We start from the raw sequence: 12,842 nt of genomic DNA on the forward strand, positions 1-12,842 counted from the left end.
ATCTTCAGACCCCACTGCCCAATGGGATGTGAATGATCGTATTGGGAGTGTACCTATCCTGAACTGGAAAAAAAGTTTACGATCAGACGGTACTTCAATTAAACCCCAGTATGGTTCCAGTCTGACATTAATCTTAAATTTCAAAAATCTTCCAGTTAAAACGGATGAACACCCCTTAGTGAATAGTTCTAAACCGATCATCTCCCAATATCTGGTTTTCACAAGATCTTTTGAAGGGAAAACTGCATTAGATGGATCGTCCCATAGGTCTCTCAACCCCATGCGATAAAGTAACAGTTTTACAGATCTCAGCCATTCTATCTTGTGGGAGGAATCCTTTTCTATAATTTCCTTTAGGCCCAGTGCATAATGACTAAGCTCGCTAGTTGTCCATACCCTACACCAATACAGCAAAGGACGCAGATAAGCTACATCCTGTAATGATTTCAAACCAAGATCCCAGAAAAGGGGTAGCAAGGGAGTACTTTGCGGAACGCCAACAACTTTCCGGATTAACTCGTTCTCCATGGCATTCAATCGCTGCGGGTTTTTGCCATACCCCCACAGCTCAGACCCATACAGAGACGAGCTGCGAATCTTCATCGTATAGATCTCTAGAAGTGGCTCCATTGGTTGGGACTGCGAGGTTTTAAATCGTTTCAATAAAATACCAGTCTGTTGTTGGTATTTCAATAATGAGAGATCTATATGACTATTCCAGCACATATTTTTCTGCAGTGTTACTCCCAGATATGTAAATGCATCAACCTGTTCTAGTGAAGATCCATTCATAAGAATTGCACCTTTGAATGGTCTATACATTTTATTGGGTCTAGGGCCATTAAGCACCATAAACTTGGTCTTTGCGACATTAATTTCTAGTCCACGCAATAAGCAAAACTCTTCGAAGCGCCGCAAGGTAAGCTGGAGGCCACTCGGAGTTTTTGAAATTAGCAGAGTGTCATCCGAGAACATGAGGACTGGACCGCGAGCTCCAGCCATAGCTGGGGCATCTGTGGGGACCCGGGAGAGGAACTCGGCCATCCCGTTAACGAAGAGTGAGAACAGGGTAGGTGCCAAGACACAACCCTGCCGCACTCCCCGCTCCACGGGGAAAGAATCCGTGACCTCTCCCGGCCTACCCCAGCGTACCCGAGCGAAGTTGTCCTCATGTAAGCGAACGACTAGTGCCAGCAACTCCGGTGCCATCCCCAGTCCCTGGAGTACTTGCCACAGTTTGCCACGCGGGACTAGGTCGAATGCCGCCCGCAGGTCGACAAACACTGCGTACAGGATGCCTTTTTCTAATACCACTGTCCTCCAGTACAATATCAAAAATCTAAAAACCTGGTCAATGGTGCTGGTCTTGGGACGAAAACCAGCCTGTAGAGGACTCAGAATATTACCATCTTCCATCCAGGACTGGATTTTGCCCAAGACCAGCCGTCCCATGACTTTTTGTATAGCATCTATTAGGCTGATGGGCCTATAGTTGCTGGCCAAAGACTTGTCCCCTTTTTTGTATATCGGGACAATTTCAGTGCCTTTCCAAGATTGAGGAATGGCCATGCCCTGGGCAATAGCATTGGCCAAATGAGTAATATAAAGGCGCCATCTCTGCCTGTCATGTACAAACACATCTGCAGGAATTAGATCCATACCAGGTGCGCGGCCAATCAATAAGCCATCTCCATACATTCCACTTTCAAAAGGTTGGTTGATGTTACTATGATGGAATATGTACAAATCATAGACATTCCTCAGGTATTTTGCAACAACATTGGTAAAGCAGTACTTGTCATAACATACAACTTGAATATTTATTGAATATGTATGTTTCCTATTCCTATACAGGTGAGCTGTTTCTACAGGTGGAAGAAAGTTGACGGGTGAGCAGTTGGTTGCACCAAGGACATGTCGAAATTGGTCAATTTGGTAGAATCCTTGCTTTACTTGTCTCTGATCCTATCCCAGTTCAGTAAATCTTAAGTGTTTTGGTGTTAGTTTACTTCTAACACATTTGGTAGAAATGAAGAGAGAGCTCCCTGAGACACACCAGCCATTGTAGCAAATATTTCCTGAAAGGAACCAGTGGCAAGCAGGTGCACACCCATTATACATACTTTAATTCTACTTTGGCACAGACAGACATTAAACATGTTTATGTTTATGTTTATATATTTCTAAAGCGCTCAAATGGCGAGGCGTCTTGGCGCTGAAAAGTGCTGTGGCAGGGAAAGGCGAAGTATGACGGCTTATGTCATTGCGAAGAGCCTGGTTTTTAAATGTTTTCTGAAAGTCTGAAGGTTGGGTTGGAGCCTCATAGATTGAGGCAGCTTATTCCAGAGTCTAGCTGCACAGTATGTAATTGTGCGGCCCCCCCAGCCTTCTCTTTTAATCTTTGGTACTCTGACCAGGCCTTGAGTGGCTGATCTTAAGTCTTGCAAAGGAGCGTATGACATAAAAAAAAATTCCAGACCTACAGCTGCTCCACCATAGATTGCCATGTGCACATATGTGAGTGCTTTAAAATCTAGGCATTGTTTTATAGGCAGCCAATGAAGGGAGCGTATCCCATCCGAAGTGGATTGTCCTTTGTGTAGGCCTAGAATCAATCAGTCTGGCGTTCTGCAAGGAACGGTAGCTGCAAACACCGAAAAACAGTCACCTGTAATATCAATATCAATCGTATAGAAGTTCTATACAATTGATATTGATATTACAGGTGACCGGAATATATAAGTGAACTTTGTTTGCCTTTATTGTTTGCCCTTGGGCTCTCACGTTTTTCAGTGTTTGTTGAGGGGACATTTGGTTCTTTGATTTATCTATTTCTTACTGTAGCTTTGTTGTATTTGCACTTCGGGTGATGGTGCACTTAGACAATCTTATTGTCTCCTCTGAACTTCTTAGCTCATTAGAATTACCTTTACCTTAATTATGTGAATACATGTCGATTTACAGAATGTGAGAAGTAATTTTGTTTTATTTGGGTTTGCAGCCCTGAAGAAGTCAATGATGCATTATGTTGCATGATGAAACACGTGTTGGCTGCTTTTCTTTTGTATAAACTGAAGAACTATCTATTTGAATTTTTGGATGTGGACTAGTTGCTGTGCCAAGATTTAAAGGAAATTGAATAAACTCATGGACATTGAAACGTGAACTATTTAGATCCGCATACTATTTCATGAACTGATTATTTGATAATTGACATTTGCTATAGGTTTGAGGGCTCGGGGAAGGTTTTTCATTTGTTTTGTTACCCTGTTCAAGAGGGTAAAGGTAAGATTATATAGGTAACCAATCTTTCTTTCCCTATGAGCACCATTGAGTAGTTTAGTTACATTTACCTAGATTTAGAGTTGAGCGCCCGGCAAAATACCTGGTTACCTAGTGTTTAATTGCCCTTTTACAATTTATTCACAATTTGATACGCAAAGGAGTAGTTGAGAAGACATCTTCTTATATTTGTAAATATAAATTCTTATATTTGTAATAGTCCCATTCTTTTGATTCTTGAACAGACACCCTGAGGTTCACCTGATGATCCTGAAGATGTTTACAGTTTTGTGAATGAGTGGGGTTAATAAAATAGTGGTTCCTCAGTTTCCAGTAGTTCCAGATATTACCAAACTTTTGACAATGATTCCTTTCACTGCTCAATTATTTTCTGTCATTGACTTGAAAAACACGTTCTTCAGCATTACTATCCATACAGATAGCAGATATCTGTTGGGGTTTACCCTAGCTGGTAGGAGCTTAAGGTCCTGTCGAGCTCCTCAGGGCTATACAGAGAGTCCGAGCATTTATAGACAGGCATTGAAAGGTCAGTTGGATTCCTTTTCGCTTCCTGCAGGTTATGTATTGGTGCAGTATGTTGACGATCTCCTTATTGCTTCTGATACCGGACAAGGTTGTAAAGACAGAACAGTTAAGTTATTGCTACATTTAGCTCAGCATGGACATAAAGATTCTCTTTCTAAATTGCAGTATTGTCGACAGGAGGTCACCTACATAGGTCACCTACTGTCGAAGCAGGATAGGAGGTTGACCCCTGAGCGCATCAGTACCATTGTTAAAATGCCTATTCAACAGACTCAGAAAGATGTGCGCACTTTTATAGGTATCACTTCCTACTGTTGGCAGTGGATACCTAACTACTCCCTACTAATCAAACCCTTGCTTGCCTTAACAACGAAAGACGTGCATGAGCCTTTGCCTTTGATGCCTGAATGTCAGCAGTTATTTTGAGCAATTGAAAACTGCGCTTTGTTTGGCTCCAGTAGTTGGTACCCCTAGTTACGGCAAACCATTTGTGTTATATGTGCATGAGATGGTTGGTTGCGTGCTTTCTGTCATAACACAAAGATTTGGAGATAAGCAACAGCCGTGTGCTTATTTCTCTGCTGTTCTTGATCCAGTTGCGACGGCCCTCCCAAGTTGTCTAAGAGCAGTCACGGCCGTGGCCACTTCGATCAGACAATCGGCTAGACTTGTACTGGATACTGACCTAACAGTCATGGTACCTCATGCTGTGGATACACTTCTGAATAAGACAAAGACACAGCACCTCACCAGTGCATGTCTTACTGGATATGAATTGACATTGTTTGTTAAGCATATCACGATCAAAAGATGTGCTTCTCTGAATCCAGCCACGTTACTACCCCTCCCTCCCGAGAATGATGAAGGTGACAAACATGACTGTATCTTCCGGACAGAGGAAGAGATGAAAGGACAGGTGTACTTGACTGACGTTCTCTTATTAGACCCACAAGGGGAACTATATGTTGATGGCCCTTGTTTCAAATTACCAGATGGCACTACAAATGCGGCTTATGCTATTACCACACTGCGTACAGTAGTAGAGAGATCACAAGTCCCTTATCAGTCAGCCCAAGCTGCCCTTATTCGAACTTGTGAATTAAGCAAGGGACTGGTTGTCAATATTTATATTGACAGCAAGTATGCCTTCGGGGTCGTACATAGTTTTGGGCGACTCTGGGCATGGCACCAGAATCCAACATGGGCACCTCATATTGAGCATTTTGTCTGCTTTGACACTCCCTACGAAATTGGAAATCGTGAAGTGTAGCGGAAGATTTCTGATGATGTAGGTAGGGGTATGCCTTTGCAGATCAGACAGTTAAGGAAATAGCCCGGACAAAATGAAAAGAATGTTTGTGGAAGGTCTGGCTAGGTGAGTGGCTGAGGTTGTCATGTTCGAGGACACTCTTGAGAATGTAAAAGAGATACAAAGTGTAACCACAGTAGAAGAATTAGAGCTGTGGCAGGAAAGTACAGAACAAATGAATGATGAGGGATGTTGGAATGATGTCAGGGAAGCAGAGTTGGATGTCGCCCGATGCCTATGTTCTCCCTGTAGTTACGATGGCCCATGGTTCAGCCCATATTAGTGCTAAGGGTATTTGTAAGTTGTTGGAACCTGTGTGGCAGAATGACAATATCCCTAAGACAGCTGCACATTTAGTGAAGTACTGTATAGTGTGCATGATGCACAATCCTGGAAAGGGCACCCCTACACTGCCTGGTAATTTTGCACCTCTCACTTTTCCATTTTGAAGTCCTTCAAATGGACTATATTGAGTTATAGAGATGCAATAATTTGAAGTATGTTTTGGTGGTTGTCTGTGCATTTAGTAAATGGGTTGAGGCTTATCCCACTAAAGACAATGCAGCCAATGCAGCCATTATGACTGCAAAGTTGCTGCTGAAGGAGTTCTTTCCTCATTTCGGCTTGCCCCAATTGATTTGTGATAGTTTAGACATAACGCAAAAGTTCCATGCTGCCAGTCATCCACAGTCAGCAGGTTTGGGTGGAAAGTACAATGGTACTTTCAAGCTCAAATGGGCGTAAAATCAGGAGACGACAGGGTTAAAGTGGCCAGATGCTGTACTGTTAGCTCTTTTGTCAACAAGAATGACGGCACATTCTAGGACAGGATTGTCACCGTATGAGGTCATGTTTGGGTCCCCGGCAAATGTCTGGGGCGCCCCGCGACTTTGACGGTTGTCTGATATTGAGTACACATTGTTGTTTAACTACGTTGGTCAGTTAACTGAAAGTTTGTGTTCTATTCACCAACAGGTCCGGAACACCCTGTCAACTGCACCACAGGGGCTCGGGCACGACATCCAGCCTGGCGACTTTATTTTGATCAAAAACTTCCAGAGCAAGAAACATTTGGAGCCACGATGGAGAGGGCTGGAACAGGTCTTGTAAGCAACGCGCACTGCAGTAAAAGTTGCTGGTGGTAAGAACTGGATACAAGCGACACATTTTCGCAGGATTCCTTTGCCCTTGCCCTACGACTAGTGGGTGAAGGATGGAATAGGGGACTCTGAGTGCAAGACAGTTTCTCGGTTTGTCCCATTTAGTGATGCCAAACTGACCTGGACACAAACAGAGGAGGAAAATGCTGACGTGCTAAATGCAGCAGTACCTCCGGAAATGCAAGCTATCCAGGAGCGCCTGTTTGTTGACCATTCTGTCTCTGGGGCCACCAGGTACAAATTGCGCCCTCGGCTGAGGGACGGTGCACCAAAGGAGAAGAAAGATCAGTCAGGGATCGACTGTAAAAGTCTGGGTGTACTTTGCCATAGTACCAATAGAGTTAGTTCAGATTGATGAGAGTTTTATGTACTGTTTGAATATTGGACAGGATAGATCGTAGTATACCTTGAAGGTATACCATCCTGATCGACGTAGGATACGAGCTTAGGGCAGAGCAAATTCTACCACTGGTGCTCAAGAGTGCCAAAGTATTGATGGACTATAGGATCCTGTACCAGTGAGGCTCTGATGGACACTGAGAAATTATGTATTGTGCTTGAATATTGCCCCCATTCTATTATTCCTTATTCATCCCTTTGGTAGGTTGGTTGCAGAGGAAGAATAGCCGATGGTTCTTGTTGCTCAACATGATGTGGTGTGGACCCATAAAAGAAAATTGATTTATGTGATTTCTGCAGTTTTGATGATGACAAGCCTGTGTGTGGTATTGTGGGTCTTGGAAATGCTAATAGTGTACCTTCATGCAGTAGAGGTAAAGGTCTTTCTTCAAAAAGAAATAAGAGAGTAGCTTACATTAATATATTCTTGGAGACTCATAAGAGATTCTCCGGTAATGGAACAGCATGCTACCCCACTGATTCTGTCACTAGTTTATGAACTGCGTATCCATTGTCTTTAGTGAATTATACATATACTGAAACCTCTGACTTTGTAGAGATAAAAAGAGTGTTTGGATCTGGTTATTCAAGACCTTGCTTGTGCCCTCGAAAGCCACTCGGGGAGGGTTATCCTGGCTGTGATAACAACACCTATTGTGATCATTTCTATATAGAAGAACAGAACAGAACATTGGTAGGTTCGCATTACAAAAGAATTGACATTCCCCCGGCAAGCTGGTTAATATCCTGCTTGTTGTCCTATTATCAATAGCACTGACACATCATTGTACACCAATTATTCTGGAATAGTGATGTATAAAGAGACAACCCCTTTGGGAAGAGTTGATGATCCAAGTACTGTTGGTATGAATACTCGATATTCTGAAGTGGATTATGATAGGCCCATTTATTCACACCCAGAGTGTTTCTTCTTGTCTAATGGGACTTACTCCGATATTCATAATGGGACAAAGGATGTGGCCCATGGGATGATATTGCCTTTGGGCATCCCCTATAAAAGTGCAGGACCTAAGGTAAAATGGGTAAAAAAAAAAAGAACGTTGACAAAGGAGTTTTGTGAGGGAGTCACAGATATTGAGATAAATAATTAAAGTAATTGTATTACCTTCGGATATATCATGTCTTCTATTTTTACATTAGGTAGCACTGCCATGGCAAGAGGTGAAAAGGCTCAAAAATTCTTTGCGTGTAAGCTACAAATTGTATCCAACACGACTGTGGCACGTCTGCGCGATATCACCACTCAGTTAGAAAGTATGCGGATTGATTCCGAATAGACTCAATATGCAGTGGACTTAATTTTGGCTAAGAATGGTGAGGTGTGCGCCGTAGTTGGCAACCAGTGCTTAGTCAGGATAACAAATATGGAAAAGAATATTACCAAACATATTTTAGATATTCGAGAAAATGTCAAGGGGATGGAAAGTGGAAATTGGAGTTGGTCTCTTTTTTGGTGGTTGGGGTTGGATTCTTGAAAAGGTGATTTACCTGATTGTGGTATTAGTACTTTGATGTGCCCTCATTCAGTGATGCTGCTTCTGTTGCACTTATTATACCACCTTTCTCACTCCTAAGAGAAAAATATCAATCCATGATATCAATGCTGCGATTATGGTCCAAAAAAAGATAGATGATATGATGCAGATAGATGAGGGCATTTTTGAGACTTCTTCCCTCCTTACAGTCTCCCTTCCTGATGCTGAAAGTATGGAGCGTTCCTAAGTAATGGACTCATGGTTTTCTGTTTTATTACTTTGTCTGCTCTTTGCTATTATTAGAAAATGTTTTAGCTCATGCTAAAAGGAGGGTCAGTTAGAATAGAAATTATTTTGCTCATGTATCATCGTAGGTAAGTTAGCATTCGTGGCACCATTTTCTTTTTGGGTGCCATTTTGAATCATGATCGAAACTGATCCTTTGCTATTTCTGAGAAAAGGCCTCTGTTGAGTTGCCTTTCTCCAAGGTCGAGTTTTGCTTCACTAATGAATACACTGCCAGTATTAGCGCATACCTTTGCCACTCGATAAGGCCTTAACCCACTAGTCTGGTGGCAGGCACTGGCAGAGTGACCTTGGGTAGTTGATAGTGTTTGCCCGGCCTCAGAATCGAAACTTGTTTCCTGTATTTCATTACTTTGCAGCACCTGCCTGGAAAATTCCAGTATGGGCATGTTCTAGCCCAGTCACGAAATGTACATAATGTATCTTCATGTTTGTTGATTTCAGTCCCTCTGCAGCACTCCTAAGCGACCGGGCAGATTGTGCTCCACCCTGAGGTTACCTGAATAAACATATATTGGCTTGTATTCTCTTCTGTCTGGCTGACTCTTCATTTGGTATGGAAGGCTGAGAGGTGGTTATGAATGACCCTGGTGACCCTAATTGGGCACTTCCTTCACAAGTGCCAGCGCAAAATCATTGCAAATCTACCCCTAAGTCTGATCATAGAAATCTACACCATGACTTGTCAAGCTGCTCCCTGAAAATGGCGCCTCCTCCTCACATACCACCTGCAGTCTTGTCTCACTGAACTTCTACCTTCTAAGAGACTTTTTCTTCAATTCTCTTCTAAATCCCAAGGTAAGTACCAACTGGGCCCAATCCATTATTTATATCTGATTACACTCCATCACGGTCAGCAATATTTTTCGACTTTGACCAGGTCTCATAAAATTAGGTGCCCGCAGTTTGCTCTTTAATCTTTTAGGTGCTAGTTTTACATTAAACCTTTAAAATTTATAACTCTGGTTCTACTAATTGGATTTTTCAGGTTTTGGTGACAAATAATTTACAAAAATGATATCTATTTCTCTACGTTATTGTAGGAATTTTCTTGTGTTGTATTTTCACTTTGTTACTGTTTGTGAGCTGCATAAATGCTGTGTACATTGCCTCTAAGTTAAGATTGACTGCTTTTGTGCTAAGATACCAAAGCGTTTAGCACAAGTTCATTTAATGACTTGTATTGCTCACATAGAAGCTACATATAATCCCCAGAAAGCCTCCAGGGTTACCTCCGAAAACAACATATTGAAGGTGAGATGGTTGAGCGCCAGCACCTCTAGAGATACTCCAATAGAGAGCATTGGACAGCCGAGACACCAAAACCAACCTCTCAGGCCCTAGATTTTGACTTGCAAACTGAATTTGAAAGACCACAGTAACCTACAACCCAAACAAACTGAAGGTAAACCTCAGTGAGGCAGTTCTGATACACCAGGGTCAGATCAATCAACCATCAATATACAGATCACACAAAAACAAGTACTGAACGCCATAAAAAAACAGAGGTATGATGGGGCGCCGAGACCAAACGGCTTGGCCAACGACCTATTTAAAAAAGACTCAGCATTCTGGTGTAACCACCTAGCAATTCTATTTGCCCACATTTTGGAATCTAATACTATCCCAGACTCTTGGCAAGGAAGCATATTACACCCAATATTTAAATCAGGGGCTCGTTCAAATCCCTCAAATTATAGGCTAATAGCCCTCATTGATGTTGAGGCAAAAATCTATGCCGCAAACTTGCTGAAAGACCTAGAGGATTGGGTAGACAGCATTAAATTGATCCGCAATACACAGACAGGCTTCCGAGCCGGAATGGGCACTTTAACAAACATATCTGCCGTTACGCTTTTGGCCAACCAATCCATAGCCAACTCAAAAGTTCTGTACGCATGCTTCGTGGATCTCAAGGCAGCCTTTAATAAGGTCCCCAGACGAGCCTTGTGGGCAAAAATGGAATCTTGGGGAGTCCCCACAAATTTACTGAACGCAATAATTAACCTTTATTCAAAAACAAGGGTTCAAATAAAAATGGGAGATGGTAGGACTTTAACAAACAAAATTACCACCACCAACGGTTTAAAACAGGGGTACCTTCTAGCCCCCTGTCTATTTAATAATATATACAGCCGACTTAGATAACAACTTAAGTTCTATATTAGGGGACCCCCCCAAAACTGGGGAATGTGAGAATAGCAAGTCTGTAATATGCAGATGACATCGTGCTGCTATCTCAAACGCCCCGTGGCCTCCAACGATTGATAAACGAACTAGTTGAATATATAGCTTCAAATCAACTACACATAAACAAAGTTTATCTGTTTTTCGAACCCACACAAAAAATAAAAAAATTAACTTGGACGATCAACAGCGACTGCCTGGACCAGGAGGGATCATATAAATATCTGGGAGTAACCTTGGATCGCCACCTTAATTACAAGCAATATATAGAACAGCGGAAAATAAAAGCCAAACAGCTATTATTTGCATTTAAAACCTTGCAAAACAAATTCAGTGATTGTTCGACGACCCACCTATTAAAGGTTGTGGCAGCAAAATGTTTACCTTCAATCACTTACGGATCAGAACTCCTAAACACAAAGGATGCAATAACTCTGAACATCGCCCAATCCAGTCTTTTCAAAAATCTATTTAAAATTCCGCGTTACATCTCTCAACCCCGGATTAGATTAGAATTTGGGTTAAAAAACCAGATCATGTCAAGAAAAGGAGCGCTGGTAAAATACTATTGGAGAATACGGGCAGCAGACGACAAGTCTCTGGCTCATTATTGTTAGCTGGAGGTTGAAAGACAATTCAGACTGAGCAATTCGGTTTATCCATTCTTAAAGCAATCGATAGAAGACTTAAGGTTAGAGGAAGCCTGGCACACAATACCATCCTACCTGGAGTTTAAATAAATAGTCAACAAAACGATTAATCAAATATCTCAAGAAAAGGACAAAGCTTAATTGACGACGAAAATGAACACATGGATTGTGTTGCCAACATACAAAATCTTAAAGCCCCAATCATATCTGTCGGAACATTTTGCAAATCGCATGAAGCAGCAACTGACCTTTTGAGACTGGAAGTTTATTCAACTAAAGATCTAATCCCAAAATGGAAATGGACCTGGCCCTCAACGGACTGCCGCCTTTGCGGACAAGGAGACGAATCACTACTCCACTTACTCTGTATTTGTCCGGCATTTTTATTCAAACGGAAAGAACTTTTGCGGCCATTAATGATAAAAGAACAAATAAGAACTTGCAGATCCGCCATAATAAAATGTTTAGGAAGCTCGACAGTACAATTGGCATGTAAGGCAATAACGTTTTTGAGTCTAGCTGCAAACGAACTTGAAAAGAGAGAGAGGGATCTTGAACTGGCAAAGAATGTTAAGTGAAAAAGTGTAGATAACCAGCCCAAAGCCAGTATAAGAACAATAAATCTCATAGCCAGACTCACTATTACAAGACTGAAGAAATCAATCGCACTCTGTTTTAAAAAGTTTTTGGCACAAATTTTTATGAGTATTTATCAATTAATCTGTATTTTGCTCATGAATTTTATGTGTTTTAGCAGTTAATGCTGCTCTTTTATGATTTAACTTAAATCAAATGAAGTAATTCTACTACTACTTGTATGGTTCACCCTGACAGAGATTAGGGCTTTTACTTGAACAGGGTTAACAACCCATTCAACCAACAACCCAATTTATCACAGTGTTATTCCTCCAGAGACAAAGCAAATTGTTGAATATATCAACATATCTCAATGACAAGAATGGGTGCATGCGTTCTTTCTAGTCCTTTCACCCTTGTCATTAAGGGTTTGGAAAACATTATTCCATCCACTTTTACACAGTTTCCCATATTAGTTCTGATAGGTAACAAAAAGTACTTCTTAGGGGCTGAAAAATGGTTGTAACTTTATTAGAAGAACAAGCAGGTCTTTCAGCAATGGTAAACAAGCCAGAATAAAATACGGCTTACCGCAAGGGATCTCTTGTGACTAGGGCTTAAGTTTGAGCTTGAAAACCTCAGCTATCAATATTTGTTTATTGTGATCTACCTATGATCTATCTGTGATGGATTATTAATCTGATTTGTTTAACCATAAGACTGATGTCTTTTAAAATGACTCCTTGGGCCTTACAAGGTAGTTTTCTTGAGGGACATATGTTTTTACATGAACTTCTAGTATGAACAGCAACATAGAAATCATATTTGTTTTCTGCATTAACCAATCAAGAATACATTCGTATTTCCTCTTGACTGTAGGTAGAACAGAAAATGAATGCTAAATTCCAAGGAAATACAGATGCTCTCATCT

Source organism: Triturus cristatus, chromosome 3_1 (genome assembly GCF_964204655.1).
Source record: "Triturus cristatus chromosome 3_1, aTriCri1.1, whole genome shotgun sequence".
Taxonomy (NCBI): domain Eukaryota; kingdom Metazoa; phylum Chordata; class Amphibia; order Caudata; family Salamandridae; genus Triturus; species Triturus cristatus.